The sequence below is a fragment of the Sabethes cyaneus genome, chromosome 2 (assembly GCF_943734655.1).
Source record: "Sabethes cyaneus chromosome 2, idSabCyanKW18_F2, whole genome shotgun sequence".
NCBI classification, from domain to species: domain Eukaryota; kingdom Metazoa; phylum Arthropoda; class Insecta; order Diptera; family Culicidae; genus Sabethes; species Sabethes cyaneus.
Genome location: NC_071354.1, coordinates 150,407,223 through 150,427,949, shown reverse-complemented (window position 1 = coordinate 150,427,949; position 20,727 = coordinate 150,407,223). Strand labels below are relative to the sequence as shown.

The 20,727-nt window shown below is 41.5% G+C and overlaps 1 protein-coding gene across 7 annotated transcripts in view; it reads left to right on the top strand.

The window, feature by feature from the left end:
- Positions 1-235: 235 nt before the first annotated feature.
- The window catches only part of LOC128738099 (inositol 1,4,5-trisphosphate receptor), an 87,382-nt gene continuing 66,890 nt past the window's right edge, over positions 236-20,727 (top strand). The window contains exons 1-3 of one of the 7 annotated variants that reach the window (XM_053832947.1): positions 236-444; positions 533-584; positions 7,289-7,587. The gene's annotated coding sequence lies outside the window, so the exon portion shown is untranslated. The other 6 variants (XM_053832948.1, XM_053832945.1, XM_053832946.1 and 3 more) reach the window with 6 other exon arrangements.

Below are 20,727 nucleotides of genomic sequence, written 5' to 3'. Positions count from 1 at the left end.
TTGTAAAGACGATCTTCGGCATATCCTCGCTTTCGGTATTTTCTTATTGGTAAAGCTTAAGTTCTCACCCACCCTCAATTCTAGTTGGCAATCCCCCCGCAGAAAAGCACAAAATCCTACCAACACATAGCACATAAGCGGTCTTCTCGGTTTGCGTGTTTTGTTTGTACCAGCTGCCAGCCATCGCCATTCGCCACAGCCACAGCAAAGTTCGCCAGTTGTTCACAAGGTGTCAAACGGTTTGGATGTAGCTTTCGGTTGAGCTCAGTTCGGGCTGTGGAGCTTCTCTCGCAAAGTTGTTCCATCGCTTTATACACACTGCCCAAGTGAGAGGGTGGCAGTGGGAGACGACGGGAGGTGCCGTTTTTTTTTTGTTCAACCGCCTGGTTGTTGCTGTTATTCACCGAGCGCACACGTATTTTACATTCAGCCATCATCAGCACGGTACGGCAGAACGAGAGAGCAAAGGAGCTTTTCAGTGTGAAATTCTTTGGATGCGGTTAGATTCAAGAATGTAATTTGTGATTTTTAGCCATTTTCGTGACCAATCTGATTGGCTGTATGGTGTCCAGGTGTAGTTTCCGGTGCGTGATATAACATAGTGTGAAAGTCTGTTTCAGCAGAGCCAGTTTTTCCGACAGAAAAGGGCGAAACATGAACGCCCATTAGTGTCGGGCAGTCTGTCCATCTATTAGAATGGAGTGAATTTACCGATACGTGATTGGATGATTGGAATAGTGTACTCCAAAGGTGGAAGGTGAAGTGACGAAAGTGGAAGAAGACGAAGAATACTTAACCAGCTGACCCAGAGATCTGCTGCTACGGAATATTTTAGGGATTCACGATGTTGTATTCAGCGCTGAAGTGACTGCCAAATTGGAATAATTAATGCCATGGTGTTTGTCGTAAACAGGGTGCGTTGCAGGTTGGCAATCCAGTTTTTTTCTCGTCACTGGAAGTTTGTTTTTTTTTTGCAATGGCGAGAAAATCCAGTTTAGTGCTGTATTAAGTGTACCAGAAAAATATTCTTCGATGGTTCAAAGGAAGGAAATTTGTTATGTTATATACCCGTTGCCTTAGTTCAGATTATTATGCCTTGACATCAGGTCTCAAAATATTTGGTTCATCTGAGATAATTTATGCAAATTGTATTTATACCAGTAATCGCATTGAATCGCATGAAGTTATTTGGTTTCCAAGTCAATAGCAAGATGTGACTAAACGCAAACGATAATGCCTATGTAAAATGAATGCTTGGATAATGAATAAAAGAGAGGTAGTAAAACACATCGGCCACAATGCTGACGCCCTCTCACACATGCGTTAGATTGAAATCGGGTTCAATTCCCGATCAGGTTCAGATTCCAAGCGATTTTGGCATAGGTCTATTCTCAGGATCCTATACATACTTTCTTCACACATAATTCTCATTACTTACAATGAAGCCTTTTGAAATGTGTGTACTGAATACTGAAGTACGCAACGGCTAGATTGCAGAAAATCCTCACTAAGGATCACTCAAGTGGACTAGGTATCTCTGAAAAAATGAGGATGTCTCTTTTACTATTTCTACTAATGCAACATTGCAGTTAATGATGAGAACACATTTTTCCTGTGCAATTATCAACTCTTGCGAAGACCTCGGCATCGGCATTGAGAACTATTGCTCTTGAAACCAGGATAGATATGTCATGAAATGGTGAATGAAATGGCCGGGTTAGATAGAAAGAGGAATGTTGCTTGTACTTTGGCCAAAAAAGTTTTTACGAAAAGCAAAGTTGAATGGGTGATTCACACTTTTGAACCCTTTAAATTACCGGGTAGGAATGCAATTTTTCCTGCACCTAGTACAGAAGGGCAAGGTACTTTTAACATGCATCCATAACATCCAGCAGACTGGCGACAAGTACGGGTCACGTTCATTTCTAAGGCTAATAAAAACGGGCAAAACTATCACCAAATCATCCTTCAGGTTGATTACTTATCAGTTATTCTGCTAAAAACTGGAAAAATTAATGAAATTACTCTACATGTTTCCACTGCACCAGGTCATACAATTCGAAGCTGAAAAGAGTGCTCTAAGGATCAAAAAATCTATAAACCTTCTAGGGAATTTGACAGGTCATCTCAGCATTCAAAAAAGTAATAATTCCCTAGTAGGAGGTAAATCCTGGTGTAGTACTTAGCATTCACGCCTCTCGCGCCTAGGATCCAAGCTCAAATCCGATTTCCGCAGAAGTCACGAATGACCAAAGCTATTAACGTGACTATAATCAATTGAAAAAAATCTCTACTAATCATACTAATAATTCAGACAGGATGGAGAAAAAAATACTATTTCAATCAAATATTTCGTGTATTTAAACCAAGGCATGGTTCTTGAGAAGATAGTGGTCCTGATCTTTACCCAGCTTCGATTGTTTTCTACACATATGATTCAACAATGAACAATCAAGTGACAGCAGAAGTCACTGGTCCAGGAATCCTCCATCATGCTTCTTAAATTTGCTTTATTTTACTTTTTCGGTGAAAAAACGCTTATCGAATTTAGTAGCCGTCTTCCCGTTTGTCGGTTTTGTCAATCTCCCTTAACACCGGCGCTCAACCAATGGGTACGGGGTATACCTCGAAGTCGTCGGTCTCCGCTGACTAAATGTTGTTTTCGTTGGTCTCTCATTCGGCATCCTTGCTATGTGGCCAGCCCACTGTAGCCTGCCGTGTTTTAGTCACCTCATAATAACTGCATCTTTGTTTATTGTTTATTTGGTATATTTCGTGATTCATGTACTGGTATCAGACTCCTTCTTCAAATATGCCATGAAGATTTGATTGCAGGATCTTATGCTCAAAAACCCCTGGTGCTCGTCAGTCGCTTCGTGGCCGTAAAGTACCACTGGCAGAATTAATATCTTATAGTGTGTGATTTTCGCAAGAAGTTGTAGGCTGCGACACCTCAGCTGGCTACGTAATCCGTAGAATGTTCTGTTGACAGCCACTATCCACCTTTTTACTTCGCGGCGCACATCGTTGTCACAGGTATTTAACGTAACAAGGTAAACAAATTCGTCGATCACTTCAAAAGTATCTCCACCTATTACTACCGCAGTTCCAATACCTGAAGAGCTACCACGCTCTACTAGCCACCATATACTTTATGATATTCCCTTAAGATGCACGTACACTTCTTCGACACCTTTAAGGTTCACGCCAATCTATGATATGGATGCCGTCCGCAAACTCTAGAAGCATGTGAGATTTCGCGATGGTGGTAACGGTTCTCTGCACGCCTGCTCTTCGAATAACACCTTTCAATGCAATGTCAGCAATAAGCTTATCAATTAGTAGCTAGTCACTTTGCTTCAAACTATCACAACGTTACAAAGGATTCTGTTATCTCATCCACAATTCTGACGCTTGATTTTGAAGCATCAAAAGTAGCACATATCAGCTTAATCAGTTTTGTTGAAAAAAAAGGTAAAATAGTTTTGTTGAAAAACCAAGTTCAAAAATAGTCCGCCATAGCACATTTCGTTTAACTGAATCGTACGCCGCATTGAAGTCTGTAAACAAATGCGTGAGTCTCCAAGTTGAATTCCCGAAATTCATCGAGCATTTGTCGCAAGGTAAACATTTGGTCCGTCGCAGCGCGTCCCTCTCGAAAAGCGCACTGATATTTGCCGACAAATCTTTCTGCAACGGCCTCAGTCTATGAAACAGGATGCGGGAAAGCTTTGTGAATGCCGAATTGAAGAGAGAAGTGCCTCGATAATTGCTGCATTTGAGTCGATAACCCTTTTTGTAAATTGGGCACATGAGACCTTCAACCAGTCCGTAGGTAGTTCCTTCTCAGTCCATATCTCGAGTATAACCTGATGAGTTGCACAACACAACTATTCGCTCCAGACATTCAAAAGTTCGGCAGAGATGTCGTCCTTTCCAGCCCCATTTTCAGCTCTCTAGCTCCTTTTTTAACCTCGTCCAAAGTTGGTGGATTCAGAGCATGTCTATCATCTTCAATCGTTACCCTGTTCGAATGTTCCGCCGTGCAAATTAGGTGCTACCGACAGCCATTCATTTCATTCACTTTTCATTTGTACTTTTCTATCAAATATTTAGAAGAAGACCAGCAACTTTGAATGCAAATGAATTGAATTTGAGTAATATTTCCTACAATGCAACGCATATTAAAGTTAACCTAGTCAAAGCCGACAAATCGTACCTGACTTTCTGCCGTCGTTAATTGAAACAGCCGCCAACTTCAACTGAAGCTTGCTTGAAACGTTCTGTTCTACAAATGTAGCAAGTCACTTCATGTATGAAGCGAAGGTAAGAGAAGGTCAGTTTCATTTATTTGTTTCGACGATGCTGGGCCCTGATCTAGACGACAGAACTAGAATAAAATTACGGATATAAAACAATAGAGCAAACAAAAGGTCGCAGGGATAAAATAATCATCATGCGAAAAACTTGATGAAAAATTAAAACTTAATTGACAAATCAATCAAAAATTTGTCAATCCAAGTCAAAAAAATTATGCAGGTCTTACGCCTTATAACAAGGCCTGCGTAACATAATTACTCCGTTCCAGGGTAATTTGAATTATTTTGTTTTGATTTTGTTGGGTCGTCTGTCTCCAATAGCAAGAGAATTCGTAGGGCAGTATTAGGCGGGTTTTATGAGGGCCCGTGCCCGTTTTTACTCTCCGACAAATCCTCCAGAAACGTCGAAAGTGCAACGTGCCCACACATCATATTTTCGAGGATTTCAGATACAGTTGAACGCGAACAGCTATTGCAGATAATGCACGAGTACAGTTTTCCGGACAAACTGACGCGGCTGATCAAAGCTACCCTGTGCTTTGTTTGTGCTATTAATGTGCTAGGTGCGCGTTTCGGGGACAATCTCGAGTCCTTTCGAATCACACAGAGGGTTGCGACAAGGGGATGGACTGTCCTGTATGTTATTCAATATCGCTATTCGGATCACACCTTCGATCCGGCAAGTGAGCATCGAAACGAGAGGAACGATCTTCAACAAGAGTAACCAACTCCTACTCTTCGCAGACGACCTCAACATCATTACTAGAAATCTTGGGATGGCGAAGGCACTCTTCGCCAGACTAAAAACGGAGGCTAGAAGGATAGAATTACAAATCAATGCATCGAAATCCAAATATATGGTAGGAAGAGGCTTCCGAGAAAGCCATGTTTGCCTTCCACGGACAGTGATTATTGAAGGCGATGAACTGGAAGTGGTTGATGAATTCATATAATTGGAATCCCTGGTCACCATCGACAACAGTACGAGAGAGGAGATTCAACGACGCATTCAAACTAGAAATCGAGCCTTCCGCAAATCAATTCCGATCAAGGAGCACTCGCAGGTCACACAAAATTGACACAAAATTGAACGCTAATCAGACCAATAGTCCTCTACAAACTTGAGACTGTAACTTTGCTTACGGAAGACATACTTGCACTTTCCGTATTTGACTGATAGGTGTTGCGAACTATTTTTGGCGAAGTACAAACGTATGAACCATCGTACACCTGGCGAAAGTTGGTAGACTACGATGGGCCAGCCACGTCGCAAGGATGCCGAACGGCTGCGCAGTGAAATTCGTTCGCTTCAAGATCCCCGCAATGAATTGGCGACGAGTAGTCCAGGTCCTAGTACAATGGAGATGAATTCTTGATATGGCATGAGCCACCCCGGCTCTCGGCTGGTAAAGTATAAGTATAACTCGGTCCATGGCAGCTGAACTTTAGTTCCGCGGGCACCCAGTGCTCGTCAGAACTAGATCTACCTGGACTTGCTACCTTGCCCGTATCCGCGCGGCTTTAACCACTTTCTGAATACTTGGTTCGCTGTCAAGACGCGCGAGCAATGTCCAACAAGTTATGCCCATAAAGGACAACCGGTATTATTAGCGTTTTGTACAATGTGCACTTTATACGGAGTCTTCGTATTGTTCGCCCCTAACTTTTTGTGAAGTCCATAGTGAGCCACGGTGGACGAACTCGCCGACTACCTCAAACTAATTCTCGTTGACTACAAGCGGTACTGATAAGCCGATACAGTCGCGCTCAGTTCTGCCTGCCAGGATATACTTTGTTTTACACGTATTTATCTTCCTTTGCCTCAAACCTGGTACCGCGAGAAGGTAGGAGTTGCTAGATTGATAAGAAGCGATAGACCACTGACTGTAGCGTATATTTTATGTCCAGAGCGCAAGGCATCGGTGGTACGCATTATCCAGCCGTCTACCAACCATAGACTATTTATTGAATTCAACAAATGTGAATCCCGTGTGGAAGTACTCTGTATTTTACTGACTTTAGTTAGTCATTTCTCCTATAGACATAACAATGGTCCTTCTTAAATTGGATAAAACGTAGACTGTATCAAAACTTTAGAAATGGATGGAATCGTGGTTGATTGATCGTCAGCAAATGATAAAATTGCGTAAATAAAAACCCCTATCTAATATCAAATTACACCAGGAGTACCCCAAGGTTCTCCTTTGGGATATATTCTTTTTATACGTAATGAACGTTTTCTTTCTTTTTAAAAATATAAATGTACTGAATTATATCTGAATGAATTACATTATTCCTTTTTATCAAATAATGTATAAAACATCTATGTATCAGCTTCCCTCATATGTAACAAACCTTAGTTATGAGTTATGAGGACAGCAAACTGAGCATTAATTTTAGTTTTAATCCTGTTTAAACTGTAGTGAGAGCCAATCTTATTCACAGCAACGTAAGACATTTCCGGGGTCCAAGAAAAGAAATTTAGTGATGAATTATCCAACAAGTTTACCAAAACATGTACATTGGATTAATTTCCCATACACTTTGAAATCAATCACGCCCAATAAGTAACAAAAAACCGATAGAAATTCCACACATTCTTCAAAAAAAAATTAGCAGCACAACCATAGATCAGATCCTACACTCTTGTTGAGTAAACGCAGTGTTATGACGAAACAGCAAAAAAAAAAGAGTCAATGATACTAATATTGTATACACAAGTAACCACGTGTATCAAATAACCATCGAGGTCCGGCCATTTGTTGATATTCAGTAGCGAAGATTGCGATGTGAGAATACACGCGTGAACAAACGTTTTTCCAGCCTCGCAGCAGCGCACAAAAGAAAAGGAAGATATCAGTGAAAAATCTATTCGCATTCGGATGCCAACAAGAGTGCGGATGATTGGCCTTCGATTGTTTTAATTTGTTTAGCAGCGTGAAAATTGTGTGTATTTTCGTTTCCAACAGAGTTGAACAGAGAGTTTCGATGGCAGAAGGATCGCCTCGCCGGTTCTAGAGTAAAGTTAGTGTCTGCGTAGCCACAAAACAACTATCGAAAGTGTATCCAGAGTGCTACCGTGTGTTCCCGTGTCGTCGTGCAGTGTCGTCTATCTTCTGCAATCGGACCGGGAGCAGACTAAAGGTGAACAAAGTCAGGATCATTCGATCGTGCAATTTTTGCAACGGCAAACGCAACTGCTGCCTCATTGTAATGGGAGTTGTACGTGAGATTCAGGTTTTAAAACGCATCTGTAGCACCAGTTAAGGTAGGTAATACTTGTATAACTATTGTCATTTGCTTTTTATAATTATTTTATTAGCTGGTAAGCATTATTTTATCACGAATTTTCCAGCGTTCAGCTGTGACGTTTTGTGATCTCTAATCTCTATTTCCCATGTGTTATTTCTTATTCAAACATTTCTATTCATTTATCTTTCAACTCGATGAACACATAGGTTTATCACTTTGGCAGCTGTTTCACTTCACTGTAACCAATATTGATCACTCTACCATTGGCGTATTCAGTTATACCGTAAACGCGCCAACTCCTGTGCATGGTTTCTAATTCTGCGTTCTAATTCTGCGTATCAGTCAAACTTCAACTCGAATTCTTGAATAGTTTTAACTTAACCATTTCCTGAATTGTTTTAAATTAATCACTTAAACTTAATCATATAACTTGAGAATGTTTCAATTTTTAGTAAAAAATATGCGGTGAGCAAAATTAGGAACAATGCGCAAAATTAAGCGCGCCTACTTGGCATCATTAAAGGGTACAGCAAGCAGTTGAATGAAACAGCCTGAAAAGTCATCATAATGATTTGATTCATCTCGGTTTCTCTACCTCTTCATAGAAAAAATGAGCAAAAAGGAGCCTGGCCACGAACCTGTGTGTTTTCTTTTTTACACTACTCGCAGTTTCTATTGTCTGCAAATTGCAATGAAATATACACTTTAGAAACAAATATTGTTCGGATTCATAAAGTTTCAGAGTCGAATGAATTTCAGTTTTGTAGGACTGCGGTGCGATACGAAAAGACGAACTGGCAGTAGTGACAGTGCAAGCTCACAAGTTTAGCTGCATACGTCAAGACCATAGTTCATCACATAAATCGATGACTGATGAACGCACTTTCAGTAGTATCGCGCTGAATGTAGCCTTTTTTCGTTGTGTGTCTGTCTGCACAACTTGTAACGCTCATTCCCCGCTGTACAACAACAAACCTCGCAACACAGCACTTCTAGATTTACCTCCTAATAATAATCGTCGTTGCCGTTGTCTGTCTGTGCCGGACGGCGCCCGTTCTAGTACTTACATTTTTTCCTGCGCCTCCGCCTCGTGTTTACCAATGATTATTGTGTACGGAAAAGTTGCCGATAATGATAATGATTGCGAGAGTAAACATTGACAGACCTCGATTGTGGCAACGCCAGCGGGCCGTGATACTTGTTGAAGGATTATGGCCGGGAGCCGACTGTTTATCTGCTCTCGGATGCTGTGCACTGCTGCTGAGGGTTAGTAGCAAAAACCCGGATTTCAAGTATTCCATAGTCTGATTGAGCCTATCACCAGGCTCAAAACACTAAATTATATTATATTCACAGCGCTGTAGATCATCGTTTATTCTAAGGCAACAGCACCTGAAAAAAACGCACCGCCAGTTTTCATCAAAATCAATTGAACTTTGAACCCGTTTTCGAGATCCGGCAAAATTGCGAACGAACAGAGACGGATACTGCCTGCCTCCTTCATGCGTCAGTGAAATGGGTCAATCGAGGGGATGTTGAAATAATAATCGAAATGTTGAAATCGAGATCGCTGCCAAATTGTACGTTCCCATGCCTAAATATAAACAGCAAATAGCAAATACTGCCCGATAAAAAAAGCAGTCCAATCGATACAAATAGGAGCAATTCAGTGAACTTTCATAGGCGAACAAAGCAGTGATATTGTACAACATACACTAACGATGACTTGGCTTTAGTGAGATTGACACGTCACCTTGTCGATATAATACACCACAAAGCAGTCAGCAAAAAAGTCTCCTAAAAAACAGCGTCCCAGCCAAAGGCTTTCAATTGACTTAGAGCAAAGTAGTAGAAAAGTGGTTGCCACTTAATTGTGAAACAAAAAAGAAACTTATACAAACAGTTACCTTCTATGTCATGTTTTTGTATTATTTGATTCATTCCTGTTCTTCAACGAAGTTTGACTTTTTGGTATTTAAAAAGCCTTTGCTGCAATGTAAAGGAAAGGGTAGCTCGTGCTACTGAAGCAAATTCTTCGTCTTCAAAGTTTTTCTCTTAAAGAGAGTGCTCGTTATCGTTATTCGATATCAAAGAATCGAAATAACCACTCTGCTGAAGTACTTTATACTATGTACTTTATTGTGCTTTGAATATTTATAACAAAGCTCACATTGTTTTGTAAATTAGCTGTACTCTGCGTTTTTTGCCACATATTTACATAAAATCTAATCAAATAAAGATGCCTAATCTGAAAGGGCTTCATCGCTGCGGCATTAATCGGTTTCCTGTCTTGCTTCTCTTTGCTTATCTGTTTCTAACAAGTTGTGATGACATTTTATCCCGCTGCTGCAGGTGCGGATCGACCAAAGGCTTGGGAGGCAAAATTACTTTACAAAGGGCAATCACGGAGTTACTGCAACACAGTAAGTTTACTACAATTGCTCTATATAAATTGCTCAAGTTTACTCTTGTAGTCAACGGATCAAAACGAAATTTGTAGGGTAATTTTACAATCGAGCGAGAAGCCAACGATGCCTACTCTCACACAAGAGAGTATGATGAGCATACTAGCATTCAACGCTTATGACTCTTACGCATGCGTAAAACAAACAGTCGCCGTTACTGTGTGCAGACATTCTGCAACCTACACACTCGTGAAAGCACAGCATCATATCGCCTTTCTGTATAGTTTACTCGCGAGTCTAATAACTTGTGAGCAATCAGCCGCCCGTGAGGTTTGTGGCGCACTGGGATAGAATTACTTTTTCTTTTATTCTTCATCTTCGCCCCCGATTCTACTCACGGGCGGGAGAAAAAGCACTCGTGAGTAAACGGTATCACCAGCTCGGGCTGCAATGACGAACAAGAGTGACGACCGTAACTATTAGCTAAATACACACTCGCAAAAATTGTCGCAGTTCATGAATAAATAACAGCGAGAGTCAGAAAGAAATGCTTATGCCGGCGTGTTCGTTAGAGTGAGTACGCAGTTGTGAGAAAATTAGACCACACGAGTGTGGGTTTCGCAACACTGCATATGCAACACTGCTGACCCGACAAACTTCGTATTGCCACAAATTAAACTGTGTTGTACATATATCGTAAATCTCGGATGACCTTTGTCACAATCTTGAGTTTTGCAAGTTTCTGGGGAGTTCATGGGTGTTTTAATATACAAATTTTCCTCATAGTAAAGTAGAAAACAACTCCCCCCATTGCTTAGCATGATAAAATAAAGCGGATAGCATTTAAATATTCGCCATCATTACAAACCATTTCGCCGAATACCATTTTGCGGAACACCAATTCTCGGTTGACCATAACGCGGAATATAGAGTTTCGCCGAATACCATTTCGCGAAAAACCTTACGCGGAATGTACCATTGCACGGAAAATCTTTTCGTAAAAAGTACCATTTCGCAGGGGTGACCCAACTGAAGGAAAATAATAGAGATCAGTAGATCTAGGAAAATAAATAAACCTAGATAGAGGTGATCTCTACGGGGGGCTGCCCCCCGCAGCAGCCGGCGCTTCCGACGGCAGGTCGCCGGCAACACTCGCGGCTTGTGGCCGTCTCGCGCTGAATTATCTAATGTTACTATTGATAGCTATTGGTGGTCTTGTTATTGATTAATGTTTTATGAAAGAGTCTAAAATTTCTCGAGCTCGTTTAGTTTTCGAGTTACGCAAAAATTTCTGTTTTATTTGTATGAGCGTCCTTATCCCCCTACCACAGGGTGAGGGGTCTCAAACCATCATTAAAAAAATTCCTGCCTCTAAAACCTCCCACATTCCAAATATGGTTCCATTTGCTTGATTACTTCTCGAGTTATGAAGAAATTTGTATTTCATTTGTATGGGAGCCCCCCTCCTTAAGTAGGGAGAGGTTTCAATTCACCATAGAAAACATCCTTGTCTCCAAAAACACCCACATGTCATATTTTGTTCCATTTGCTTGATTAGTTCTCGAGTTATGAGAAAATTTGTATTTCATTTGTATGGAAGCCGCCCCTCTTAAAAGGAAGAGGGTTCATTATTCCCCTCCTAAAGAGGGGAGGGGTCTCAATTCACCATAGAAAAAAAATTGCCTACAAAAACACCCACATGCTAAATTTGGTTCCATTTGCTTGATCAGTTCTCGAGTTATGAAGTAATTTGTATTTCATTTGTATAAGAGCCCCCCCTCCTGAAGTGGGGAGGGGTCTCTAACCATCATAAAAACCTTCCCTGGCCCCAAAAACCTTTATATGCAAATTTTCACGCCGATCGGTTCAGTAGTTTTTGATTCTATAAGGAACATTCGGGTAGACAGACAGAAATTCATTCTTATAGGTATAGATTTGTATGTGAGCCCCCCCTCTTAGTGAGGGAATGGATCTCTAACCATCAAAAGAACCTTCCCTGGCACTCAAAACCCCTACATGCAAATTTTCAGTCCGATCGGTTCAGTAGTTTTCGATTCTATAAGGAACATAGAGCAGACAGAAATCCATTTTTAAAGGCACAGATTTGTATGGGAGCCCCCCTCTCTTAGTGGGGGGAGGGGTCTTTTGCCATCGAGAGAAACTTCCGTAGCCCCAAAAACCCCTACATGCAAATTTTCACGCCGATCGGTTCAGTAGTTTTTGATTCTATAAGGAACATAGGGACAGACAGGCAGATAGACAGAAATCCATTTTTATAGTATAGATATACATATAGTTTCAATTTATATAAATTCGATCAATTATTAACATAATCAATTAACCCTATAGTGGTCCTTAGTCTCTTATCCAGCAACTTCTATCCCTTCTTCCTCGTGGTACCGGCCGAAATACGAGCAACCTTAGCGGAGATCGAGTAATCAACCCCGGTGGAAACTAAGGTCGTATACCGCAAGAGATGGAGGCAGTCAAACGAATGCTGTAGCACTGCGCAATAACCTTGTCAGTCTGTCAGCGTGACTTACTTACTGACCTAAGTGACTTGCCGTCCTAAGACAAAGCCCGTTGAAGAAGGTTTCTCCTGTTAACTCGGTTGTGAGCTACCGCACTCCAATTCCTCCAACACCGACACCGAGCACTCTTCGCCAGATCTTGTTCCACCTGGTCTAACCATCTTGCTCACTGCGCTCCTGGTCGTCTTGTTCCTACCGGGTTTGAGGTGAACACCATCTTTGCCGGGTAGTTGTCCGGCATTCTTGCAACATGCCCTGCCAATTGTATCCGTCCAGCTTTAGCCACCTTCTGGATACTGGGTTCGCCATAGAGCTGTGCGAGTTCATAGTTCATCCTCCGCCTCCATACTCCGTTCTCCTGCACGCCGCCGAAGACCGTTCTTTGCACTCGCGTTCAAAAATTCCGTGCACCAGGCTTCATTTTGCTCATCTTATGCATACAGAGGCTGAGGCAGAGCAATCTTCTTCTCACAACGACCAACTGCTTTCGTTTTCTGTTCAACCGTTTCCTCTCCCTCCGAACGATGCCTGAATACTGTTTTCTCTTACGAGTTACGACCACTGCTCTTGCGCAGAGGAAGCACAACGACAAGCAGAGCTAATATTTTCTTCACACACTGGAGACACGAGACTATTCGCTCCGTGTCCCTACCAAGAATATGCGATAGGTAATAGGTAATCCGTGACCTTGAGAGCATGCATCCGGTAGCGCTCCGGCAGAAAAAGAAAGATGAAACCAAACTGATGCTCACTCGCCGGCAGAGCAAAGCAGCAAAGCACTTCAAAATCAAAACAAAGCTCGTCCCATCGGAGAAGGTAACATCAGACTGAGAGAGAGCAAATCGATTCATCTTCAGCGCTTTGCCAGTAAAACGCCGAGAATTGAGATATTTTGCAGAGCACGGCAGAAGCGTGCCGTGCACTCGCAGGTTCTCAACGAGCATTGCCCTTAGAGAACAGCCGTCCAGCGTAGATTGAATCACTTTGATGAGCTTCCTGGGGAAGCTGTTCTTGGCCATGATTTTCCATAGCTCTTTCCGGTCGAAGGTATCATATGCAGCTTTGAAGTCAACGAACAAATGGTGCGTGGGAACTCTATATTCACGGCCCTTTTGGAGGATCTGACGGAGTGTAAATATTTGATCCGTAGACCGACCTTCGACGAAGCCGGCTTGATAAGTTCCCACAAATCTGTTTGCAATTGGTCGGCGGAAAATGATTTGGGACAGCACTTTATAGGCGGCATTGGGACCGGTGATCGCTGGATAGTTCTCACAGTCCAATTTGTTGCCCTTTTCATAAATCGGCCAGATAACCCCATCTCTCCACTCCTCCGGTAGCTGTTCCGTATCCCAAATTCTAACAATTAGCCAGTGCATACAAACGGCCAGTTTTTCTAGGCCCATTTTAATAAGCTCTGTTCCGATGCCATCCTTTCCAGCTGATTTATTATTCTTTAATTGCATGATAGCCTCCTTAACATCGCCTGTAGTTGGGCTAGCACATCTTCCCCATTTGTTACACCATCGAAATCGCTTTCCCCGTCTCCACATGGGCGCCATTCAGGTGTTCATCGAAGTGTTGCATTCTTTGGGCATTTGGTTGCGACATTTCTTGCTGGGCGTATGCGTTCATCGAGTTTCTAACGTTTCGCATTAAAAGAGGTGGATGATTGCAGTCGCAATAACAAACGAAATTAGCCGGACTCCATTTGTTATTAAAGTAATACATGGCCGATAAAAAATTCCACCTGCTTTTTCCTCTGTTCAGTACGTTCGCGTTGGCACAAATCTTCCACATGATTGTGAGGAACGTGCTGCTCGAGCCAAAGATGCTGATGCTGATACGTTCGCGTTGGCTGAATCGCTCGATTATTACAACAAATATAATGAGTGATTAGGAGGATCTAGGCTGATTCGTCTGTTTAATCAATCCACTAGAGCCGACTAAGTTGATAATTGAGTAGAGTGATAAATTAGATTGAATTAGAATTGAATTAGATTGAATTAGAATTAATGATTGAAATAAATTTAGAACATTTAGTTTTAGTTTGTCGATAACAGATCATTTTATGCAGGGGGAGGATGTGGCATCATGGTATTTATAGCATATTAGAGGATTTGTCTAGAATGTGCAATGTGTATCAATGACACATTATTTGGGTAGTTGTCGGTGGCGTGTAACTGGCACAGAAAGGAAGTGTCGGGGTCGGTTAACAGCTTCCTGCGTAAATGGGATGAGGATGAGTCAATTTGGGTTAGATGGTGTACCGCAGGACATCACAGTACCCCGAGCTGTATGGTCAGATACTTTATACTAAAATGTTCATTTCAAAAATTCAAAATTCTTCAAATAATCAAGTGTCGTAAAATTAACATTTTAAGTATATGTGAATTCAAGCAGATTATCTGGACCTCAAGTGTCCGGTAAATTTTTAAGATATTTGCTTCTTATTCATTAATTCATAATCTGTTACAGCCGGAAAGCTGAAAATCTGTCATGCTCCGTTTTAATCGAATCAATTTTCCTTAACATTTACCTAGTTCAAAATTCAATTCAAAATTGTCATGAGTAAAGTGTCATGAGTAAAGTGTCGTAGAGCAAACATTGATGTATGAAAATAAAATTAGATTTTCTCAACAGTCCTGGAAAATTATCTCGAAAAAGTTTTCTACCTTTATTAAACTTTTAGGGCTTAAATTTACATTATTTTACAGGCTGATACAAAAGACCCAATTTTGCTATCCGTTCCACCTTTTTTCTTTAAAGTTATTCGTATCAAACAAGCGACAACGCTCGTTGCTTACCGCCTTAATTCCAAAGGATTTTGCCAAGGCAAATTTCTCGACAATTAGCACAGCACATGCTGTTTGTATGGCTTCTAGCCTGTTTGAAAATTTAGAGCAGCAGAAGCTTGCAGAACACACCGGATAAGGGAATGGTAGGTAGGTATAATGCTCGCAAACAGTTAAAGCCAGTGACCTCTCTGGACCTAGGTCTTATGAAGCAAAATCAAGGTTTCCATTTGCCTGTATTAGAGAGTATTAGAATTACTGAAGGGCAACCAGTAAGCATGATTAATAGTGTTCCATTAGCTGAGTCATATGTAACGTGTTAGAATTACAGAGAATTGCAGTTTTTTTTGCTAAAATTTCGACGTTCCGGTTACCTGTCAGCGAACTCTTATGTAAACGAACTTTTATTAGCATTTCAACAAATAAAATCCATCAGATTGGAGGTGGTTCACGTGTGTCAATATTTCTTACAGTTTTTAAATGATTTATCATAGAATGAATTCGAACAAAATAATTTTATATGCTACAAACTTTGTTATCGTCAAAACTCTAGCAATTCATAAAAAACCGGAAAAGCGATGTCTACCTGTACGTTTGTTATGTGGAAAACTTGAAATTCTCTCAGGATTTTTCTTCATTCATTTTTTATTAGCAGAATGGAAATGCGCGCTGTACTGGAAAAATCTATAACTTTCCTTAGAGGTCGGAAAATATGTTAGACATAGATAAACCCAGAGTAAAGGTGGCTTTTGTGTGTTTCCATCAAAACTATCCAGTTCAAGGACGCAGCCAAATGACAATGACATTCGTAACTTGGCGAATGTAATGCATAGTACCAAGTCAGGAAACGGAAAGCAGAATATAGCTGGGTTTTTATTGTTCTCGCACAAAGATGCCCATACCACCGATAAATATTCAATAAGCGTGCTGCCAAGTGCGCAGTAGACCGCTTTCAGCCACACAATGAATGGATTTTTTGTAGCGCAAAACATAAAATCAAGAACTGTGAAAGTTTTTCCATAACTTTAAAAAATATATTCATCGTACGTTAATTTAGGCTGCAAAAATAATGCATCCAGATTCTTGATGATTTCAACTCTGTTTGACCGTGAATTTTGAAATCAACTATCATTTGAACTCATTTAAAACAATTTAGCTTGTAAAGCCCGAATTGGGTTGATCAAAGCAAGGTCCTGGGCTTAAACCGTCATTAGACATTACCCTTCTTTATCGACAGACTTCGAAGCCGGCTGTTAGAGTACAGGAAAATTACGAAGCCAGTGTAAGGATCCTATTGACTCTTTCTAGCAAGCACCGCCTAGCCGAGACTTAAACATACGACGACTGGCTTGTTAGACTAGCATCGTTCCTCGAAGCTAACTGGGTTGATCAGGCGACTAATAATATTGGAGGGTATTTTGAGACAAATTTACTATAAATTTGAGAGTAGAAGCGTATCACTACATATTTCTGAAATTTCTGGAAACTTCTTCTATGCCGTCTTTGCGGATTCCATTTAGTCACGTGCCTCCGTCCAGATTTCACTTGCTTTTCTCTTAAGGTATGTCCGATCCACCTCTAACTATCCTGAATTTTCATTTATATTGGTTTGCCTCAAACCCCGAAACCATGGAAAAGGCGACCGCTGCCTTCGGCATCATGGACAAATGTCGCGATTTAGTTGAGTTTTGAGTTGAAGATCCAAGTATGAGTATACCAATCTTGGTACTACCGTTTGGCGTTATTTGGCTACCAAGATATGCAAAATGCTCCTCAACCTGATGTTGTCGATTTCTTTTTTCTCTTGGTACCGCCCAAGAGATCATTCAGCGCCGTTGGAAGAGCAACAGAATGTCGTCAGCCAAATCAAGATCATGTAATTTCTTCAGAAGAACTTGCTTAGTTACTTATGTGTCCATGTCCGCCGGTTCGGCAGAACAAAGGGATGAAATCAGAGATCTCCACTGCTGACGGTTACCCGCCATGGCTTTTATTTGTCACCAGGAGAGGTTCTCGTCTACAGCCCGGATGTCGTTGGCTAAGCTGCGTCGCCATAAGCCTCTGGGTCTGCCTCTTCTACGCTGTCCTTGTGGATTCCAGTCGAGTGCCTCTCTGCAGACCTCGTTCGCTCCTTTCCTCAAGGTGTGTCCGATCTACTTCCACCTACGTTCACGAATTTCTGTGGCTATCGGCCGTTGATGACACCGACGATGGAGTTCCTCATTGGATATACAGTTGTCAACCCAAGTAACAATTCCAAGTTTTATTACGTTCGTATAGTGGTTTTCATGACCAATTTCATAAAACCGCCAATAAAACTATGACCTCCACCAGAACTTTCTGATGACCGCTATAAAACTGCTTTCTGACCAAGTGGCCCACTCCTCAGAATGTTTTCATAACCGCTATAAGAATCAAGCTATAAGCTCAAGTAGCCGTATCACGCTCTGCTCAAAGCAGCAATAAAACCGGTTAAGCTTTCGCTGCTTGACAGCCATCGCCATAATTTAAAAAAGCTTTTCGCTTTTTGCATTTCGCTTTTCGTATTTCGCTTTTCGCTTTTCTGGCAAAAGCTAAATAAGTTCACTAGCTTTGTCAACTTGAAAATATATCTGTGAAAAGAAAAGTTTACTGACATATCATTCTGAACGATTTGGTTTATACCGATCAGAATAAAATATCCCATAGAATATTTATTGAATTTTAGGCAATATCATTGGCTTGCAGCATGTGCGCGTTTAATTTCATCGTGCATATTGATATGATAGGTCGATAAAATCAGTGCGCCACTGAAATTTTGCAATTTTCGAAAACTGGTTGTTTTAACAAATTGAAAATATTCAGTTAGTCAATCTCAATTTCTAGCAAAATCATTTTAGTTGCTTCCTCTGACAGGAAAACCCATTGATAATGACCTTCTTTCTGCAAAATACTTTGCTTTGATGAATTGTTGTTTGCGAGCTAAAACAAAATACTAAAATATGGCAATATGGCTTCGCATAAAAAAATGATTTTGGTGTAGAACTTTGGTATTCTTCATAATAGCAGCAAAAAAACTGTTTGGTCAGGGTGTTACCGTTTTAATAGCTCTATAAAGCTAACAGATTTATTGCGGTTTGACAAGTAACCGCGATAAGATCAGTTTTGATTGGTGCGCCATTTTGTATTGATACGCCATACGTATGGTAGGTTTGTAAGAGACGTGGTGCAGCCAACAAGTTTTAACGTGGTAATAAAAGCAACCACAATAAATTTGCTTTATTAACAGTTTTATTATGGTTTTATAGCTAGCTATAAGTGTGTTTGGACTCGTATCCGCTTGGTATTGCGCAATACCACAATAAAACCAGAGGTAATGATTAATACCGCAATAAAACCTTTATAAAATTCAACTAAAACCAAGTGGCTTTAGAATTGTTACTTGGGAAGCCACCAGGCACGAATGATATATCGCAGGCACCGGTTGATGAATACCGGCAGTTTTTGCGTTGTCTCAGCTGAGACGCACCACGTTTCGCAGGCATACAGCAGTACGGATTTAACGTTTGAATTAAAGATTCTGGTTTTCGTACGTAGAGTGATCTAGCTTGAACGACAAATGTTTCGCAGACCTGCAAAGGCACCCCTAGCCTGCCTGATCCGTGTGGCTATATCAGGCTTGGTACCACCATCGAGCGTTGTCTGGCTACCAAGCTATTGAAAGGCGTCTACCTGCTCAACTTGTTGTCCCGCTACTGTGAAGTTGGTGGAATTGTCAGCGTTCACTACCATAAACTTAATTTTTGCTACATTGACTGTGAGACCTGCTGCCTGGGAGCTCTCGGAGAGGTCATCTAACTTTCTCTGCATAACTTTTCGGCGTTGTGCGAGCAAGACAATGTCGTCGGCTAGGTCGAGGTCATTTAGTTGCTCCATCGTTATAGGGTTCCAAGGTAATCTTCGATTTGGTCTACTGTCCAGTGCTCCAACTAATATCACATCTATAACGATGAGAAACTGTCTCACGCCAGCAGTAACCCGTATTGGGTAGGACAAGACGCCGTTGTGCAAAACCTTACACGAGAACGCCTTGTATTGAGCCTTGATGAGATGGAATAGCTTATCTGGAACACATCTACGCCTCTAGATGTTTTCTTTGTTGAGTTGGTCGAATGCCTTTCGAAGTCAACGAACGCCAGCAAAAGAAAGTCCTGGCATTCGTTGATCTGCTCCAAAAGCATACGGAGTGTCGTGATGTGGTTCACATATGATTGTCCTGCACGAAATCCAGTTAACTGCCACAGATGAGCACTTCCGATTTTTCCCTGAATCCGATTAAGGATTATTTCGATTCTGAGAAGGAAAAAGCACCAGAAGGAAGACGAAGTGATCGTGAAGAGCTGGAACAACTATTCCGAGCTAATGAGACGCGCAATTTCTATGAGAAGGTGAACCAATCCCGTAAAGGATACACGCCGAAGCCTCCAGCATCGTCCAGTCCTTCAGGAAAAGGTCTTCGTATTTCTGGCATCGGTAGAACACGCAGCCATTCTTGGATTCGCAACAAAACTAACGGGTACTGGATGTCAACGAGACGAAATGAGACGAGCGTTGGTTCTGAGGGAAAATAAGGTTGAGGATGTCCGATCTTCCAGGTTCCTTGGGCTGACATGTGTGTGGAGTATGGTCGGGAAGGGAAACCTCTGGGGTGACATTGCGATTTTCGTTTCGAGTGATTTTGGTTCGTTTCGCCCATTCGTTTAACGTGGTCGAAACGAACCAAAATCACTCGAAACGAGAATCGCAATGTTACCCCTGGTCTTAAACGAGTGCGAAGTGGTTGACAGGTGGAAGCAGTTGTTCGAAGGGCATATCGCAATCAGGGATGGCACGACAAATTGACTCAATTCACATTCATGTGACAGTACCGTACCAGCCAAGCAAAATTTGACAAAGTTTTATATGGGGCATTTGTAGAATTAGTTATTATCTAAAATTTTGCTGAATAAAGTTTTGCTGTATTTTTTGTAGTTACGGTGCTACAATGCTAGTAGCTCTTTAGTAGCTAAGTGAACGATCGACTCCCAGTACACTGATCAACGCCGCCTACGAGGTGCTCTCCCAGATTTTGTTACGTCGACCCCAATAGCAAGACAATTCGTAGGATAGTACCAGGTGGGCCTTATGATCAAATTTTCAGGGGCCCAACGTGCTAGATGGATCGACCAGTTTGAAACCGACTTACGTGTGTCAAGATACGCGCAACGAGTTGGCGAAGAGTAGCCCGGGACCGAGTACAATGGAGAGAAATTCTTGATACGACAAGAGCCACCCCGGCTTTCGATTGGTAAAGAAGAAGAATCCATGTCGCCAAAAGGCGGTGCTGAGGACCAGAGGCTTAATTTTTGCCTTACTGGCCGTCCACGGAAAAAAGATTGAATACTAA